Here is a 19,406-nt window from a genome sequence, read left to right as displayed (position 1 = left end):
GGGAGGATTGGAACCACTACTACAGAGGCATTTACACCTGTGCAGAGACCCAGTGTTTGCTTGTCTGCTCAGCATTCCAGTTGGCCTTCTTCTGGTAGCAACACCTTGATTTCCTCTAGGGGAATAATTGCCCCTCTCAAACCCTCCATCCATATGGACTGGATGGGGCTTACCCTTCTCCTTCCCTGCCCTGAGGGGTGAGCACGTGACTTTGCCAGTCCAATCAGAGTCACAGTGATATGGTAAGCAATGGATGTGTGGCCCAATCCAGGCCAATGAGATCCGACCTGGGGGCTTTGCTGGGATGACTAGGAAAGCTGTCCTCGCTCCTGCTGCCATTGCACCTGGAACTGCTTTTCTGCAAGGACTGAGAAGGAAACAGTGGGTGCAGCCAGTAGCATGGCCCCAGTGATTCTCCCTCCTGGTATCCACACCCTGATGCAGTCCCCTCCCACGTCAGATAAAGCTGACCTTTGTTACAGATAGAAGATTGCAGAAACCACAGGGTGTGACTTCAAGGCTAGGTCATTCAAGACACTGCAGCCTCTGCTTGATCTCGGGTCACTTGCTCTGGAGGAAGCCAGCCACCATGTTGTGAGGACGCTCAATCAGCTTTGTAGAGAGGCTCACAGGGCCAGAAACTGAGACCTTGGGCCAACAGGCATGGAAGGGAGCCATCTTGGAAGCAGATGGCTCAGCCCCAGTCAAGCCTTCAGATGACGGCAGCCCCAAGTGACATCATAATTGCGACCTCATGAGAGACCTCAAACCACCACATTGCTTCTGAATTTCTGACCCACAAAAATGGTGTGTGAGATAATAAATGTTAATTGTTTTTCTAGGCAGCTAATTTTGGGGGATACTTTGTTACACAGCAATAGATAACACACAGAGAAGCAAACACGAGAATGCAGCATTGAGAGATGGAGAAGGTCACATTCCTAAAGACACAGTTGGACCATTTAGATCCAGCCAACTTGGGATTTCTCAGTTCCATGAGCCAACCAACTCTCCTTTTGCTCAAGCCAAGGTGGATTGGGTTTCCATCTCTTGCAAGCAACAAGCACTCACCAATACAACTATACAGGGGTTTTAGTGGAAACATGCACCAGGAACCCAGGAAAAGCCCAATCACCAGGTCCCAGGAAGGGCCGGAACCATACGAAGAGATCGGGAAATAGAAGCAGCAGGTGGTAGAGGTCCTTCCCACTAATGTCTGCCTTACCATGCTTCAGCATCTTGCCTGGGACACCTCTTCTCGCACTCACAGCATCGCCTTCATTCTTGCTTTCCCTGGTGCGGCTCTTCCCTGACTCACGTCTGCTGCTTTCTTGTGGATGCCGTCTTCTTCAGAGCCCCACCATACCTCCACCTCCCCTGCTCTCTGGCTTCTTGCTGGGTTGAGCCAACAAGGACCACTGGCCTGTGTCAGACCCTGGGGTGTGTGTCTTTGAAGGGAGGTCCCCAAAGGAAAACTAGGGTCTCATTCTAGAAAATGGGGTAACACAGACTCACAGGAGATGGTCCAGGTGAGGAGGGCAAGGTTCTGTATGGGATATCCAAGTACCACTGGCCTCGCCTGCAGGACCCCCAGGTCTCTGCTCCTGTCTTCAGATGATGGCATGCACGCCCTTCCCAGCCCTGCCAGCCCCAGGCACTGTGCTATCCCTATGCCCACTCGGCCCACACCTTTGTAAACAGTCTCTGTGTCCAGTCCCCTTGATTGCATGATCTGCCTTCTCCTGTGTCCTGATTGATGCCAAGGTCACCTGTCACCATCCATCATCCCCGCTTTGCAGAGGAGGACTCCAAGGCACAGGGGGCGGGGGGCACTAGGCCAGGGCCACACAACAAGAAAGTGGCTGAGCAGGATTAGAGCCCAGGCCTGTGGATCAAGAGCTCAGGTTCTTATTCTTGGGCTTTGTTCTGAAGAAGCAGGAAGGTGCAGGTCTGAGGTGTGATGGAGAAGGGCTCAGCCTGGCGCTGGAGGCTGGGCTGGAGGGTAACCCCCTGCATCTGGGACAGAGGAGAGGCTGCAGGTCATCCAGGCCTGGGATGACAGTGGGGGTGGGAGGGAGGTGGTGGACTAGCACTGATGGCTTGTGGCGTTGGGGGGTCCAGGGCGCGACTGGAGGCTCTGATTTGGGTGACTGCACAGATGAGTGGCCCTTCCCTGGGAGGGGCCCAGAGGTGGTGGGGTAGGCGGGGTAGCGACTGGTTGAGAGACTCTGAACACCCTTGAGGCACCACACAGACCCCTCTACCCGCTCGGCACCTTGGGAATGGGGAGCAGAGCACCAAGGCCGAGCCCCCAGCCCCCCATTATGCTCTAGATCCCAGCCGCCCCCTCCTCCCCACACGCCCGCCACGACCCATCCTTTGCATGAACCCCAAAATGCATCACTGGGAGGCTAGATGCAAGCCCTGCCGGGAGTGTGTTCCCAGCCAGCTAGCCGGGCCTCCTGGGTGGTGAAAATCGCCTTGGCTGTCACTGCCAGGCCGGCAGGTACGTCTCTCAGCCACAGAGTGCATCATCTCCTGTGCAGGTGAGCTGAAGCACGATGCTCCTTAGAGGAGAGGCAGGGTGTCAAGGAGGGCGCAGAGGACAGGAGCCCAGAGCATCAACTGCCTGTGCTCGAGCTCACGTGCTTCCGGTAACAGCTGACTGGGTCCCCCCCACAGGCTAAGCCAGCACAACCCCAAGTCCTGGTCCTTCCCCTGTGACCGAGGAGGTGAGGACTCTAGTGCCTCCTGCCCGCAGGTAAGTACTCCGGCCAGACGACGTTTGGGACTATCCCTTGGCACTGCCTGCACTGGGGACCATACTGGAGAGTTGGCCATCACTTCGGCCCGGAGGGAGGAGCCTTCTCACGGCGCTGTCCCACGCTGGGTGGGAGACAGACCACCCCTGAAACAAGGAAGAAAACACTCGCAGAGTGCTGGTGCTTTAGGGCAAGTCCTGGTGGCGCAAAAGGTGAGTGCACTCAGCTGCTAACCATAAGGTTGGTGGTTCAAACACACCCAGACGCATCTCGGAAGACAGACCTGGCCATCTGCTTCTGAAAAACCAGCCGTTGAAGCCCTCAGGCGCATGGCTCTACTCTGACACCACAGAGGCGCCACGAGTTGGCGCTCACTCAGTGGAAAGCTGGGGGAGGGCGGCAGTACAGACGGCCGCCATGTTTGCTGCCCCCCACCATGCCAGGCCTGGAGATGAGCAGAAGGCGACCTGGGGCCATCTTCCAGGGCCATGTGGGAAGGTGGGAAGGGAGAGGCCCCCGCTGCAGAGACCTCCAGGAGAAGTGAGTGCCGAAGCTAGAAACCAGAGAGAGTGGAGAGACCCCAAAGAAGATTCAGCCCGCAGGGCTGTGACCTTCCCTCCGTCCCAAGAGCCCCGCCCACCGCACCGCACCCCAACCCCGGCCTGTGCCAGCAGGTGGGGCCCAGGCTCAGCCTTCACTGGGGCTTGTCCTGCAGGGTCCCAGCGGCAGGAGCCACGGCGTCAGCCCCCCTCCCAGGCCCCCAGGCCCGGAGGACCAGCTGGAGCAGAGAGAGAAAGCACGGGTCTGTAGTAGCACCAGATGAGATGTGATGGGTAGCCCTGCCGGACCTTGGGGGCCCTGGGGGCCTCGGCAGAGCAGATGTTCCAAGACTGGGAGGAAATCGAGGCAGGGGAGAATCTGAGCCAGCAGCTCCGCACCCACGGGGGCCAGGCCAGCCTCCTAAAGGATGAGGCTGTCACCACCAGGGTGGGTGGAGGGGAAATGGGCAGATGCCATGACATGCACACGAGGACTGCCCGTCTGCTCCCGGTTAACGCCACGGCCTCGCTCTAGTGGTTTTTTTTTAACTCAACAACAACAAAACATCTTTTTTATAGACGAAGTTAATAGTTTTTTAAATCACCATGTGTTGACTCCAATTACATCACTTTGCAGGAGCTTATGTAATGCAGGTTTGAGGCCAAGTCCTAAATTGCCTGGAGTGGACGCCAACTGGCCTGGGCTGTGTTGGACCCTGGAGTGTGTGTGTCTGAAGGGGGGGTCCCCAAAGGAAAACCCAGATGCCATTTCCAGAAGAAGGGGGAACGTAGACCCAGTGGCAGTAATACCATTGACCCCTGGACTACAGGTTCCCTGACTGGGCTGTACCTCCATTGGAGTTGATTCCGACTCATAGTGAGTCTGTAGGACAGAGTAGAATGGCCCCATAGGGTTTCCAAGGCTGTAATCTTTATGGAAGCAGACTGCCACATCTTTCTCCTGTGGATCAGCTGGTGGGTTTGAACTGCTGACTTTTTGGTTACCAGCCGAGCACTTAACCACTGTGCCATCAGGGCTGCTTGGAATCATTAAAACCCACCCTATTGCCGTCGAGTCCATTCTGACTCATAGCGACCCTATAGGGCAAGGTGGAACTGTCCCATAGTGTTTCCAAGGAGCAGCTGGTGGATTCGAACTGCCGACCTTTCGGTTAGAAGCCGATCTCTTAACCACTGCGCCACCAGGGCTCCATGGGATCATTGAGGGGAATGAAAAATGCAGATGGTAGCCTCCCCAGATCCTTTTGGTCCTGCGGGTGCCCTGGGAACCTGGCTTTTTAGAATCTCCCCAGGTGATTCTAAGGTACGGCCGCAGGTGGAGCTGAGGCGCTGCCCGGTCTTCCCTCTGGGAGGACAAAGCGCTCTGCTAGGATTCTGGTAACAGTCACAGTGAACGATACTATTTTAGGTGAGGAAATGGGGCCCATGGCGGCCAGCTGACATAGCCTATCGGCAAGCTTGGCACCTGCTCCGTGTGACTGCAATGCCCCACGCCCAGACGGGCCTCAATTCCAGAACATTGATAAGATTTCTGTCCCAGCCCGAGATCGGCGGTCACTTCCCAATTTTGTTTTTCAAGCAGCAGGCACTTTGCAGGGTTGAAAGAATTGGGGGGGGGGTGAGTTAAAACCTTTAACCCTTAACCAAACCCAACCCATTGCCGTGGAGTTCATTTCAACTCCTGGTGACCTCCGACCTCCGGATTCTGGGGCAATTCAGTGGAGCCCAGAGGCTGTGAGTGAAGCTCCCTGGAGCAGGAAGTGCTCGCCTTGAGGGCAGAGGGCAGTGGGACCTGCCCCTGGGTGTGCTGGTAGAGCCTGGCCTGGAAAAACAGAGGCAGGCAGGTGCATGATGGGAGCCTGGAAGTGCCGAGGCCACAGGTGGATGGGGAAGGATCAGGAGGGAAGACCTGAGGCCTCCTGCATGCTCCTGTGGAATGAGGAGACTTGGCCTTCTGCAGGGAGGAGGAGAAGGAGGAAATCAGGCTCCCAGAGGTAAGAGGAGAGAGCCCAGGACTTGTCAGTCAGCGCTGTGAGCTTGGTGAACAGCTTCCATTGATCTGTCTTTCTATGTCTTACCCTGGACACTTATCTAACACCTGTGGTCTGCAAACTTGGGCATACACTTGCATCACCTGGGGGACTTCTTCAAACACGGTTGCTGGCCCCACCCCTGAGTTCCTGATTCAGAAGGTCTGGGGCAGGCAGAGAATTTGCATTGCTAACACATTCCCAGGTGACGCTGCTGCTGGTGGTCCGGAACCACACTTTGAGAACTGCTGTCTTCATCTATGTCCGCAACAGCCCTGCAGGGGACAGAAGAAGTAGCGGGGAGTGAGGAAAATCCCCCCTTTAGCCATGTTTGGTGGCTCCACCTGCTAGGGGGCTGGGGGAGGACGCCCCGGGAGAAGTACAAGCCCAGGGCACTTTCTGACCCGTGTGGGAGAGGCCCAGGGATGGACAGTGGGGCTCTTGGGTGCCAGGAGCTAGAGACCCGGGAGGGGCGGGGGGGCAAACACCTCTCCATGATACCCTCCTCATAGGCTACGATGTCCTCCCCACTCCCCTTAAGATGTAGCTCGTCAGTCAGAGCATTTACTCCTGCGGGACAGCCTCAGCCTCGCCATGTTCTCTGAAGGGACTTCAGCTGCCACCTGTGAAATGCAACCTTTGACCTCTGCCCAGAGTCCAAAGGCAGCTATTGAGCACCTGGTGTGCCAGGCATTGGTCTAGGCACCAGGACAAGGCATGGAGGCGCCTTCCTCCCACCTCGAGCCCCAAAGGGCAGTGGTGCTTGGCCTACCTGCACACTGGAGTCACCTGGGAAACTCTAGAATATTCCTCAAGAGACTCTGCTTTCAGTGATCTGGGGAGCAGAGAGGGTCTAAGTTCCCCAGTCGATCCCAGTGTACGGCTGGGGCGGAAAACCGCTGTGCTTCAGAAACCTGATTAACCATGCTGACTGTATTCAAACCTGAGCAAAGTTCCAGGCAGAGGGACAGATTTTTCAAAGACTCACAGAACGTGTCTGAAAACTCCATATTGGAAAATGCTACTTTAGAGATGGGAATTTTTAGGCTATTAAAGTGTCTTTCAGTTCTGAATTAGCACTGACACAGAAAAGCATTACCTTTATAACTTTTTTTAAAGATTATCAAAAAAATGAAAAGACAAAATTGAAAATTTTTGCTCCCTGCCATCTTCGTAGAAAATGCTCAACCAGTCCAAATGTCTGTAAAGAGCAGATTAAGAAATATTGATTTAATTGGCTCGCAGTGTCTATGTGGTAAACCACCACGCGTCTCAGTCTGTCATTCTGTGCTGGTTTGCGTGTTGCTGTGATGCTGGAAGCTATGCCACCCGTATTTCAAATACTAGCAGGGTCACTCGTGGTGGATAGATTTCAGCAGAGCTTCCAGACTCAGATAGACTGGGAAGAAAGGCATGGTGATCTACGTCCAAAAATTAGCCAATGAAACCCCTATCGATCACAACAGAACATTGTTTGAGTCACTTTCTTTGGACACATCATCAGGAGGGATGAATCGCTAGAGGAAGACATCATGTTTGGTGAAGTATGGGGACAGCAAAGGTGAAGGAGACCCTCAGGGGGATGGATTGGCACAACAGATGAAACAATGGACTCAAACGTGCCGGTGATCATGAGGATGACACAGGGCAGGGCAATGTTTCATTCTGTTGTACATAAGGTTGCCACGAGTCAGAGTCGACTTGATGTCATCTATTTATCTATCTGTCCATCCGTCCGTCCATCCATCCACCCATAAACCCATCCGCCCAGCCATCCATCCATCCATCCGTCTCCCCAACCCCCAGCCACCCATCCATCCATCTACCTACCTACCTACCTACCTACCTATCTATATCAATTATCTATCAAGTATCTACCTACCTATCTATCTATATCTAGTAAAGCAAACCAGTAGCTCAGGATCTGTGGTTGTTCTGTTTCATTGTTATTTTCTCTCTCACTTTGGCCCAGGCAACGCCTCCTCCTGCCCTACTCTGGTGCCTGGTGAGTAGCTTCTTCCAAGAACGCCTGGCCAGGATGGCAGATGCTGCTGCAATGTTGTATTCCATCAATTCCTGGAGCCTTGTTTTCACCAATGCCTTCAGTGCAGTTTGGACTTCTTCCTTTGGTATCATCGGTTCCCGATCATGTGCTACCTCCTGAAATGGCTGAACATCAACCAATTCTTTTTGGTACAGTGACTCTGTGTATTCCTTCCATCTTCTTTTGATGCTCCTTGCATCGAGTATTTTGCCAATAGAATCCTTCAATATTGCAACTTGAGGCTTGAATTTTTTCTTCAGTTCTTTCATCTTGACAAATGCCAAGTGTGTTCTTCCCTTTGGTTTTCTTTTTCCAGGTCTTTGCACATTTCACTGTTAATACTTCACTTTGTCTTCTTGAGCTGCCCTTTGAAATCTTCTGTTCAGCTCTTTTACTTCATCATTTCTTCCATTTGCTTTTAGCTACTTTACATTCAAGAGCAAGTTTCAGAGTCTCTTCTGACAGCCATTTTGGTCTCTTCTTTCTTTCTTGTCTTTTTAATGACCTTTTGCTTTCTTCACCTATGATGTCCTTGATGTCATCCCACAACTCCTCAGGTCTTCAGTCATTAGGTTCAACGCATCAAATCTGTTCTTGAGATGGTCTCCAAATTCAGGTGGGATATACTGAGGTTTGTACTCTGACTCTCATGGACTTGTTTTTTCTTTAGCTTCAACATGAACTTGCATATTAGCAGTTGATGGTCGGTTCTGCAGTATGCCCCTGGCTTTATTCTGACTGATGATATTGAGCTTTTCTATCATCTCTTTCCACATATGTAGTGGATTTGATTCCTGTGTTTTCCATCCAGTGAGGTCCAAGTGCATAGTCACCATTTATGTTGCAAAAAGGTATTTCCAATGAGTTATTGGTCTTTCAAAATTCTATCATGCGATCTCCGGCATCATTTCTATCACCAAGGCTATCTTTTCCAACTACCAATCCTTCTTCCTTGTTTCCATCTTTGGCATTCCAATCACCGGTAATTATCAGTGCAACTTGATTGCATGTTCGATCAATTTCAGACTGCAGAAGTTGGTCACAATCTTCAGTTTCCTCATATTTGGCATTAGTGATTGGTGCGTAAATTGGAATAATAGTCATATCATCTGGACTTCCTTGTAGGCATATGGGTATTATTCTATCACTGACAGCGCTGTATTTCAGGACAGATCTTGAAATGTTCTATTTGAAAATGACTGCAACACCATTCCTCTTCAACTTGTCATTTGGCATAGTAGACCATATGATTGTAGGTAACAGTCCTCCCTAAATGCGAGCTCATTTTAATCAACCTGCCGCTGTTATGTACACAGTCATACTTCCCTCATTCAGAGCAGGCTTTGGGGGCTCACAATGGCACATACATTACAGCAGCAGGACACAGCTTTAGAGCGGATAAAAAACGTGAGGACAGGAAGCTGACTCAGGAGTGGGGCTCGGTCCCACAAGGCCCACAATACCCACCACGAAGTCCTGGGCCCTGGCCGAGGTAGGTGGGCTACATGTTGGGCTCCAAGCCCAGGCCTTTCAGACTGAGGACTGCTCACCCTCAGCGGTCTGTGGCCTTGTTCTGGGGCCCGCATGAATCCACAGGACAACATGGGGCATCTTTTAACTTGAAAATCTGAGAATTAAAAAATGCAACTACTTTTATATTTTAAAATGCTTTAAAAGTGTCCTTAGAAAATAAGATGTAAAATTCCCAAGGACTGTGATAGACAAAGCAAAAGAATCCAGAGTCATGGAGGCATTGCACCCCACACCCCCTCAATCTTGAGCACCCACACCTCTGCTGGGTGCGCTAGGGTCTCCTCTGGCTTCAGGAGCCTGGGTCCTGGGCTGCAATCATTCTAGCAGCCACTAGAGGGACACGTGGTCACTTTCAGGATTGACAGCGTCCAGGAAACAGAAATAAAACCATTGTTCACATGTGTAATTTCTTATTGTTAAAAATGTGGTTTTTTCCTCCTCCTACTCTCTCTCTCCTCCTCAGTGTGATCAATTTGGACACCATATCTTGCACTTGCCCCTAACAGGTCCCTTGCTGATGTTGTTAGGTGCTGTTGAGTCAATTCTGACTCATAGCAACCCCATGTGACAGAGTAGAGCTGCCGCACAGGGCTTCCTAGACTGTAATCTCTACAGGAGCCGATTGCCAGATCTTTCTCCCATGGAGCTGCTGGAGGGGTCAAACTGCCAACCTTTCGGTTAGCAGCTGTATGTTATCTGTTGTTGCTAGCTGCCGGGGAGCCGCCATTAAATATAACAGAACGAAGCATCCTACACCATCTTCATGACCGTTGGTACGTTTGAGCTCATTGTTGCAGCTGTTGGGTCAATCCATCTCACTGAGGGTTTATTAGTAGTAGTTATTAGTTCTAGTAACATATATGTATAGCTATCTGTAAGGATCCCTGGTGGTGTAGTGGCTAAGCACTTGACTGCTAACTGAAAGGTCAGCTGTTTGAACCCACCAGCAGCAACATGGGAGAAAGCTGTGGCAATCTGCTTCCCTAAAGATTACAGCCTTGGAAACTCTATGGGGCGGTTCCACTCTGTCCTATAGGGTTGCTATAAGTCAAAATTGACTTGATGGCAATGGGTTTGATTGCTATCTATCATCTGTCTAGCTTTCTATCATCTTCCTATCTATCTATATCATTCTCTGGGATTTTCTAACATGCACCATCATTTCTTCTGCAAATAGACAATTTTACTTCCTTCTTTCCTGTATGCATACCATTATTTATTTTTCTTGTCTCTTTGCCTCAATTAAGTCTTGTGGTACAGGTTGAATAAAGGAGATGAGAGTAGGAATCCTTCCTTGTTCCTGGCCTTAGAGGAAAACATTCAGTATCTCACCATGAAGTACAATCTTAGCTATAGGTTTTTGGTAAATGCCTTTTAGCATGTTGAGGAATTTCCCCTCTATTCCTAGTTTGCTGAGAGTTTTTAAGGACTTTTTTGATTTTCTAGTGGGAGTAGTAGTAGCAATAGTAATAGTAGCAGCGTTTGATCGTGTCTGACTTCACAAGGGGGCAGGATGAGAATTAAGATCCATCTAAGGCTGATACCTCTGAGGTGGAGGTCAGATGGACCTCCACTCTCCACCCCTTTTTACCAATTCTGACCCCAGCCGTCCCTCCCACGGCACTCTACTTCTCTTTCTGTATTCGATAATCCATTGCAATGGCCACACAGAATTCACCGACCATACTTACAGTTAAGCGGTTTATTTAGGAAGAAAGGGCAACTGGAGATCAGGATCAACAGGCTACCACTCAGGATCGGGACCAGGAAGCACGCAGGCAGTCTCCCTTCTTCAGTGCACGACAGCTCTCTCAGCTCCTCTCGACTGTGCAGGCCTCCTTTCAGCCCCCTCAGGACAAGTCTTCTCTCAATCCCCTTAGGACAGGCTCTTCTCGGCCCTGCCGTCTGTCACTGTTGCCTCTGCCATTCGGCCACTTCCAAGTCTCTCGCTGTCTTCACTGTTACAACACTTGACCAGTGTTAGAGGGTGCCTTGCCTCCTCTCTCTCTCTGCTTCTTCTTTGTGCTTTTCTTCTTGCTTCTTTCTGTCTGCCGAAAGCCTCTGTGGTGCTGACTCCATATATGCATATACACACTCCATATATATATATACTCACACAACTCCTTGCCAATTTCAAGGCATGGCCCCTCCCAGTGGGGGGGGCACTAACTGACCAATCCCCTCTAGGTAAGCCACAGACACTTCATTTGCATAGTAGGCACAGTTGGGCTACAACTCACCCCATTTACATAGTCTATTGACCAATCCCTGCAAGGAACATACCAATCACAGGGCAGGCTGCAGCCTGGGACCAGACAAAAAATATCAAAATGAAGTTGTTCACAGCTTGCCCAGGAAATGTCAATCAACCTGGACAAAAGTAACAGACCCTCTGGGGTAGAAAAGTAGGGTAAAGGTGACTCCTCAGGGCTTGGGGACAAAATCTCTCAAGTTGTTTTTCCAAAGAACCAAGGCAAAGGGCCACATAAAGGAACTCATCTCACCGTAACGCAGAATTGGGTCACGAGATTTCTCTGTGCCTCTTGAGATAATTCTATGATTTCTCTCCTTTATTCTGTGTATAAGGTGACTTACACTGATTGTCTTGAATATTAAACCAATGTTACATTCTAGGGATAAACGCCATTTGTTCATGGATTTTTTTTTTTTTTAATCTATGTTGGTGGATTTGATCTGTTAATATGTTGTTAAGGATGTTGTATTTACATTCGTGAGGAACATGGGTCTGTAGTTTTCTGTTCTTTTAGTTCTCCGGGTTTGGTTTTTGTATGTGTATCCTGGTGGCCTTATTGAAAGAGCCGGGTTGTGTTCCCTCATCCTCCTGTTTTGTAAAAAGCTTGTATGAGGTCGATATGTTTTCCTCCTTGTGTTGGTAGGCTTCACCAATGAGGCCCTCTGGCCTCGAGTTGTCTTTGTGGAACCGTTTTCATCTATGAGTTCTATTCCTTAATTGTGATATATAGCTATTCTGTTTTCTGCTTCTTTTCAAATCGGTTTTGGTACTTTTTTGTCTTTCATGGAATTTATTCATTTCCTCTTAAGTTGCCAAATTTATTGGCATAAAGTTGTTTGTTGTATTCCCTTATCACCCTTTGAATGTCTAAGATCTTTGGTGATGCGTCTTCTTTCATTTCTCACATTGCTAATTTGTGTTTCTCTCTTTTTCTTCAACAGTCTAGCTAGAGGTTTACCACTTTTATTGATTTTTTTCAAAGAACTTGTTTTTGGTTTCATTTATTTTTCTCTACTGTTTTTAGATTTTCTATTTTAAAAAAAAGTATGCTCTTCTTGTGATTATTTCCTTCCATCTGTTTGCTCTGGGTTTAATTTTCTCTTTCTACAGTGTCTTAAGGTAGAAGATTAGGAGGGTATTTTTGACCATTATATTTTGCCATTCAATTTTCTTATGGTTCATTTTCACTCAAAGATTTGGGAAAAAGTATATTAAAAAAACTTTATCATCTAATAGAGGCAAACCTTAAATGTATTTTAAGACAGAAGACTTCAAAAGAAATGGTTTTTAAGCCAAACCACTTTAGGCTACTTCTTCCAGGAGTTTCCCAATGATGACCCATCAGAACAGATGGTTAATTTTTTAAGAATTTCATAAGCTGCCTGTTAACCACAGGCATTATTAAAAATTAAATTTGTCAAACTTACAATTAAATAAATTATATTAAAAAGAGAGCTAATAATTATTCAAATATCGTCCCTTCCTAAGTATTTAACTACATTTTACTATCATCTACACCTTGGGGTGAAGCCCTGGTGGTGCAGTGCTTCTGCGTTTAGCTGCTAACCAAAGGTCGCAGTTCAAATCCACCAGCTACTCCTTGGAAACCCAGCGGGGGCAGTTCTGCTCTGTCCTGTAGGGTCACTAGGAGTCAGAATAGACTCGACGGCCACAGGTTTGGTTTTTCGGTTATACCTTGGGGTTGTCTATATCTATTGTATCTGTATAAGCAGCCCTGGTGGCACAGTGATTAAAAACACTTGGCCGCTAAATGAAAGGTTGGTCGTTCGAACCCACCACCTGCTCCATGGGAGAAAGATGTGGCAGTCTGCTTCCATAAAGATTTACAGCCTTGAAAACTCTGTGGGACAGTTCTATTCCGTCCTATAGGGTCGCTATGAGTTAGAATTGACTTGATGGCAACGGGTTTGGGTTTTTTATATTTTTTGAATTGTATCTGTATGATGGAAATAGTAGGTGACGTTGGGATCATCTCTTCCCAACTCCGTTTTCAGCAATGTCACTTCGGTAGCTCGAAGTCAGCCAGAACGGATGTATTTCCACCAGGGATATCAGTCCTTGGCGCATTGTTTGGTTGATTGTCTAGAATTAAGAAAGTGATGGAGAAAAAGTTAATCCTGCAGATTAACTTTCAACGTGTGTCATGTCTTCGGCTGTTACATTATAAATAGCACAGAAAACTTGAGGAAATATTCTTCCAGTATTTGAAAACTATTATCTAATTCAGCGAGGAAGTTACTCCCGCATGCCGTTGTCAAAGGAGTGAAATTTTGACATATGTCTCTGTCATTTCTCTTCCATCTTACTATGTAACATAAATGAAAATATCAACCAACATTCATGTCAGAACTGTACTTGTTTGTCAATGACATGAGCCAACTTCTTTGCTGAATTGGATATCAATCAAGCATTCATTGATAGCCTGATTTTGTGACACTGTTGTTGTAAGGAGCCTTGGTGGCACAGTGGTTAAGCACTCGGCTGCTAACCAAAAGGTCAGTGGCTCCAATCCACCAGCGGCTCTTTGGGGGAAAGATGTGGCAGTCTGCTTTTATAAAGATTTATAGCCTTGGAAACCTCATGGGGCAGTTCTACACTGTCCTGTAGGGTCGTTATGAGTCGAAATCGATTCGACGGCGATGGGTTTGGTTTTACTGTTGGAAAGAGAATTTTAAAAGCTGATAGTAGATTTTGTCAAGAAATAGCAATTTATACTGAAATTATAAGTGTGTGGGATTTATAATAAGGAGTATTACATGGAGTCGCTGATGGAGCAGGAGAAAAGTGCAGAGCAGAACTCAAATTCATGTAAAAAGACCAGACTTAATGGTCTGACTGAGACTGGAGGACCCTCCGAAGCCATGGCCCCCGGATGCTCTGTTAACCCAGAACTAAAACCATTCCCAAAGCCCACTCTTCAGACAAAGATTGGACTGGACTATAAAATACAAAATAATACTCGTGAAGAGTGTGCTTCTTTGTTCAATCAGATACACGAGACCAACCAAAGAGGCGGCTCCTGTCTGGAGGCAGGATGAAAGGGCAGGAAGGGACAGGAACTGGTCGAATGGACACAAGAAAGCGGGGGTGAAAAAGGGGAGTGCGCTGTCACATTATAGGGATTGCAACTAATGTCACATAACAATACATGTATACATTTTTGTATGAGAAACTAACTTGAGCTGTAAACTTTCACCTAAAGCATAATTTTAGAAAAGAGTATTGCGTATCTTGTTATCTGAGAATGGTTTGCTGTACATCCTTTATATCATAAAATGTGGTGTGTACACACACATGTGCACACGTGGTTTGTTTCTGGAAAGCCAGTTGTTAAGCATTTACACGCACACCGCTGTTCCTGCCCCGCCCGCTCCAGAGCTCATGAGGGCCATCAGCTTCCTGTGGCCCGGGAGGGTTGCAGGAGGATATGTGGAAATGTACAGCTCTGAGATTCATAGGGAGTCCCTGGGTGGTGCAAACAGTGAACCTGCTTGGCTGCTGATGAAAGGTTGGAGGTTTGAGTCTACCCAGAGGCACCTCAGAGGAAAGGTCTGGAGATTGCTTCTGAAAAATCAGCCATTGAAAACTCTGTGAAGCCGAGTTCTACTCTGGCACACAGTGGGGTTGCCAGGAGTCGAAGTCACCTCAATGGCAACTGGTCTGCGATTTATAGCAGCCACCAGGAGAAACCTAAGGAGCCCTGTGGTGCAATGGTTAAGTGCTTGGCTGCTAACCGAAAGGTTGGCAGTTCAAACACACTCAACAGCTCTGTAGGAGAAAGACCTGGTGAATCTGCTTCCATAAAGATTACAGCCTAGGAAGCCATCCTCACAGTCGTTGCTGTGTCTGAGCCCATTGTTGTAGTCACTGTGTCAATCCACCTCATTGAGGGTCTTCCTCTTTTTGGCTGACCCTCTACTTTACCAAGCATGATGTCCTTCTCCAGGGACTGATCCCTCCTGATAATATGTCCAGGATACATGAGATAGAGTCTCACCACTCTCACTTCCAAGGAACATCACTTTATTCAGAATTTGAATGAGGAGGCAGTGGTGGTTCAGTGGTAAAATTCTCACCTTCTATGCTAGAGGCCCGGGTTCGATTCCTGGCCAATGCACCTCATGCACAGCCACCACTCATCTGTCAGTGGAGGGTTATTTGTTGCTGAGACGCTGAACAGGTTTCAGTGGCGTGTCCAAACTAAAACAGACTAGGAAGAAAGGCCTGGAGAGCTACTTCTGAAAATCAGCCAATGAATATCCCATGGATCACAGCAGTCCAATCCTGCTGTGCGTGGACTTGCCACACTCAGCTCAGCCTACTCTTTCCCTGCTCCCACATATCAAACAAACAAAAAGAATCTGAATGTGAAAAATAAACTTATATTAAAAGACGCATAGTCTGTAAACGTGAAGTATCCATGAATTTTAAAGCAGGAACCAGAGTGTCCAGAGAGTCTGGTGTCCCTGTAGCCTCCGCTCCCTCTGGTGGAGGGTTTGGAGCAGCCCCGAGGGCCTGAGAGAGAGCAGCAGGAGCCAGTGATGCCACTTACCAGTCACTCAGGGGCCTTTCGAGGGTCCTGAGGTGGGCTGCATCCGGGCCAGGAAGAGCCAGACCCAGGCTCCAGGTTTTTAAAGCTTCCCTTCTGCTCCCCAGGTGATTCCAACCTGAAGCCGGCCAAGGAGCAGTGCCAGAGGACCTGGGCCCCTTCCTGGACACTCTGGTGGCTTTTTGTTAACATTGTTCTTGTTGTTATTATTCTCTTCCTCCTCCTCCTCCATGCCACCGGCTTGAGTGCTGCAGGGGACCAAGCTTCCAGGTTTGCCTGGGACTTCGGGAGCATCCTGGTCACCTGGACCCGTACATGCCATGACCCCTGCAGTCTCTGGGGTGTGCTGTAATGGCGTGAGCAACTTGTTCTGGTCTACCGGGACAGTCCTGAGGCCGCCCCTCTGTCCTGGGCAGCCCAGGGTTGGTTGCCTTAGTGGTCAGACCCACGAAGCACCTGACCTCACACCAGAGAAGGGCGCCCTCTAGCCCTGCGGCTGCAGCCCTGGCGGCACCTTCCAACCACCGGGAGGGTTCGTCAAACCCCGGCTCTGGCCCCAAGTGCAGAGAGTCTGGGTTAATGGCTCGGGGGAGGGGTCTGGGCTGCTCTTCACTTTCTTCTGCAGACAGAGTTGGGAGTCCGTTTTCCCAAATTGAAGTGGGCACCCGAGCAGCTCCTGCACCCCTGCCCCGCCCCCCGCCCCGCTCAGCCAGGCAACACCCAACGGTCCTGCACCTGTTCACAGATGCAGGAGGAGACCCCTCAGGGGGACTGGTTGTCCCCCTATGCCCCCAGGATGCCTTGGAGGAGAACTGGGAAATTGAGAGCTCTCAGCTTCCTCTCAGCCTCTCGGGTGGAACCAAATCAGTTCCGTCAATATTTCCCAAACTTGAGCACGTAGTCCTTTAGAGAAAAAGCTATCACTAAGAGCTTTAAATGTGACCAAGAATCCCAGACTGAAAACGGCCGATTTACGAATCTCGAGTTCTAGAAGCCGGAAAATATCTTTCACTTGAAAACTGACAACTCAACAGAGCCAGTCTATCCTTCAGCTTATTTAAAAATAACAACAACCCCCCCCCCCAAAACAATCAAAAACATTTAAAAGATGACTCCTGAAAAGAAACCAGAAAATTAAAAAATATGTCACGAAACAGTTGCCCTTGACTACACTCCCGTCTGGATTTGCAGGCACCAGTTCATCCCTCAGGATGAAACAAAATGCTCATGGAAAGTAAGCCCATTCTTCTTAGGCAAAGTCACCATTGTTAGCTCAGCCTCTGTGCCCAGGACCCCTCCCAAAATCATCAAAATTGATAGGATGCTGTGCATCTAGTCAGAGCAGGCTGCTGCAGTCACTGTCTCCTCACTGCGTGTGCAGACTTCAATAATCAGTCAACAAGCCTGGTAGTTCCCACAGTCCTCCACTCTGCACTACAAAATGGAACCTGTTCTCCCTCCTCATTGTCCATGTCAGACATCACCAATCAATCACAGGGACTGATGGTTCCCACAGTCCTCTGCTCCGCTCTGTAAGATGGAGCCTGTTCTCCCTCCTCATTGTCCATGTCAGACATCACCAATCAGTCACAGGGACTGATGGTTCCCACAGTCCTCTGCTCCACTCTGTAAGATGGAGCCTATTCTCCCTCCTCACTGTCCATGTCAGATATCACTAATCAATCACAGGGCCTGATGTTTCCACAGTCCTTTCTGCATTACATGATGGAACCTGTTTTACCTCCTCACTGTCCATGTCAGACATCACCAATCAATCACAAGCCCTGATGGTTCCCACAGTCCTCCTCTGCATTATAAGATGGAGCCTGTTCTCTCTTGTCTTCTTCAGGACGAACTCACTTTCTCCCCTTATTCCTGTCTGTGTTGTGGTCGAGGTGTCTGGATCGAGGGTTGCTCAGACCCTGCATGACCTTGTGTAAGTTAATTAACCTCTTTTCATCTCCTACCCCAAACCAGAATGTCCGCCCACCGAGAGTGCTGGTGCGGGTGCATGTGGCTGCGAGTAAGCAGACTCAGCACCCTCCCTCTCTCTATTCAGGACAGAAACGGGGTGAACTCAAGGTGAGGACCCACATGGCCCTGAGGTGGGGAGGGGGGAGGCTGGAGCACAGATCACCCACCCTGTCCTGGACACCTGCCAGAGTAGGTGGGCTCCTGGCTGGGGTAAGGTTAAAACCCCAGATAAACCTGTATCTTCTAACTTGAAACTTTAAAAAAAAAAAAAAAAGTCATTATTTCATACAGAAAAGAAACATGCCCATATTAGGGAGTAAAATGTGAAATTTCCATTAATTTTGAAGCTCACGGGGAAAAAACACATGAAGGAAACTGAATGCTTTCCTCCCATGCCTCAGCGCTCAGCAGGGTACCTGGTGAGTTCCATTTCCTCAATTCAGAAGGACTTTGATGGAAAAATTGGTGAAGCTTTGCTATAATACTTCCATCAGCCATTAAAGAGAAGCACAATCACTTCCACAACCCACAGTGCTTGCGGATGAAAAGCAAAGCAATCGCACAGTAGCAAGACTATTCTAGAAGCTTTCTGACATTAGCAGTGGTATTGTTCTCCTCCTCTTCACTCTCATGACCATTTGGTACCCTCTGTGACAACGCCCTTGCCCACTTCCTCCTGTTTTCTAATTTCTATGATTCAATGAAGGTGCCCTGGTGGTGCAGCAGTTAAGTGCTTGGCTGCTAACCAAAAGTTTGGTGGTTCAAACCCACCCGCCACTCTGCAGGAGAAAGATGTGGCAGTCTGCTTCCATAAAGCTGACAGCCTAGGAAACCCTATGGGGCAGTTCTACTCTGTCCTCTCAGGTTGCTATGAGTCGGAATTGACTCATCGGCAGCGAGTTTTCAGTTATGATTCGATGACCCCATGACTCTCTTTGCCAGAGGAGGCTTCTCCCCAGACCAGTGGTTCCACAGTCCGGCTGCTCCCTAGCATCGTGTGGGATGTCTGTGAGAACATGCGGGTTCTCAGATTTTACCTGCAGAGACCTCCGTTAAATAGATGAAGCAGACGAGCACTAGAATCATTGACAAGGTCTCCAGGTGATTCTGCTGTTCAGCCAGGCCTGAGAACCATGACCCTAGACTGCAGTGCACAAAGGAACTGCCCATGGGCAGCTGCAGAAACTCGCTCCTGACAGTAACCATCACCAAGGTAGTGTGGTCCTCCCCTGCTCTAAGCCAGAGCAAAGCCTCTTCATCATCACAACTGTGCTCCAGGCAGCCAAGACCAGGATCGTAGGAGCCCTGAGATGAACTAATTTACCATCCCTCACGTGGATGAATTATTTGTCAGCCCCAATATCGTGGCCATGAACCCAAGTGACGCAGGATCTAATTCAGGACTAACACCTTCCCCACCCAAGTATTCAGAAAATGGGGGTCTTAAGCTCTCTTATGCTAAGTTTAAAGGTCCCTGTGGTGCAGTGGTTACGAACTCAGCTGCTAACCAAAAGGTCAGCAGTTCGAATCCACCAACCGCTCCTTGGAAACCCTACGGAGCAACTCTACTCTGTCCTGTAGGATAGCTGTCTTAGTCATCTAGTGCTGCTGTAACAGAAATACCACAAGTGGATGGCTTCAACATAGAGAAATTTATTCTCTCACAGTCTAGTAGGCTA

At 48.8% G+C, this 19,406-nt stretch overlaps 1 non-coding gene across 1 annotated transcript; it reads left to right on the top strand.

The window, feature by feature from the left end:
* The first annotated feature begins 15,250 nt into the window (after positions 1–15,250).
* Positions 15,251–15,321, top strand: TRNAR-UCU (transfer RNA arginine (anticodon UCU)). Its single transcript has one exon. It is a non-coding gene; the product is annotated as a tRNA-Arg (tRNA).
* The last annotated feature ends 4,085 nt before the right edge of the window (positions 15,322–19,406 follow it).

This window comes from Trichechus manatus, unplaced genomic scaffold (assembly GCF_000243295.1).
Source record: "Trichechus manatus latirostris isolate Lorelei unplaced genomic scaffold, TriManLat1.0 scaffold00008, whole genome shotgun sequence".
Taxonomy (NCBI): Eukaryota; Metazoa; Chordata; class Mammalia; order Sirenia; family Trichechidae; genus Trichechus; species Trichechus manatus.
Note: the sequence above shows the minus strand (reverse complement) of the source record. Positions and strands in the feature narration are given on the sequence as shown.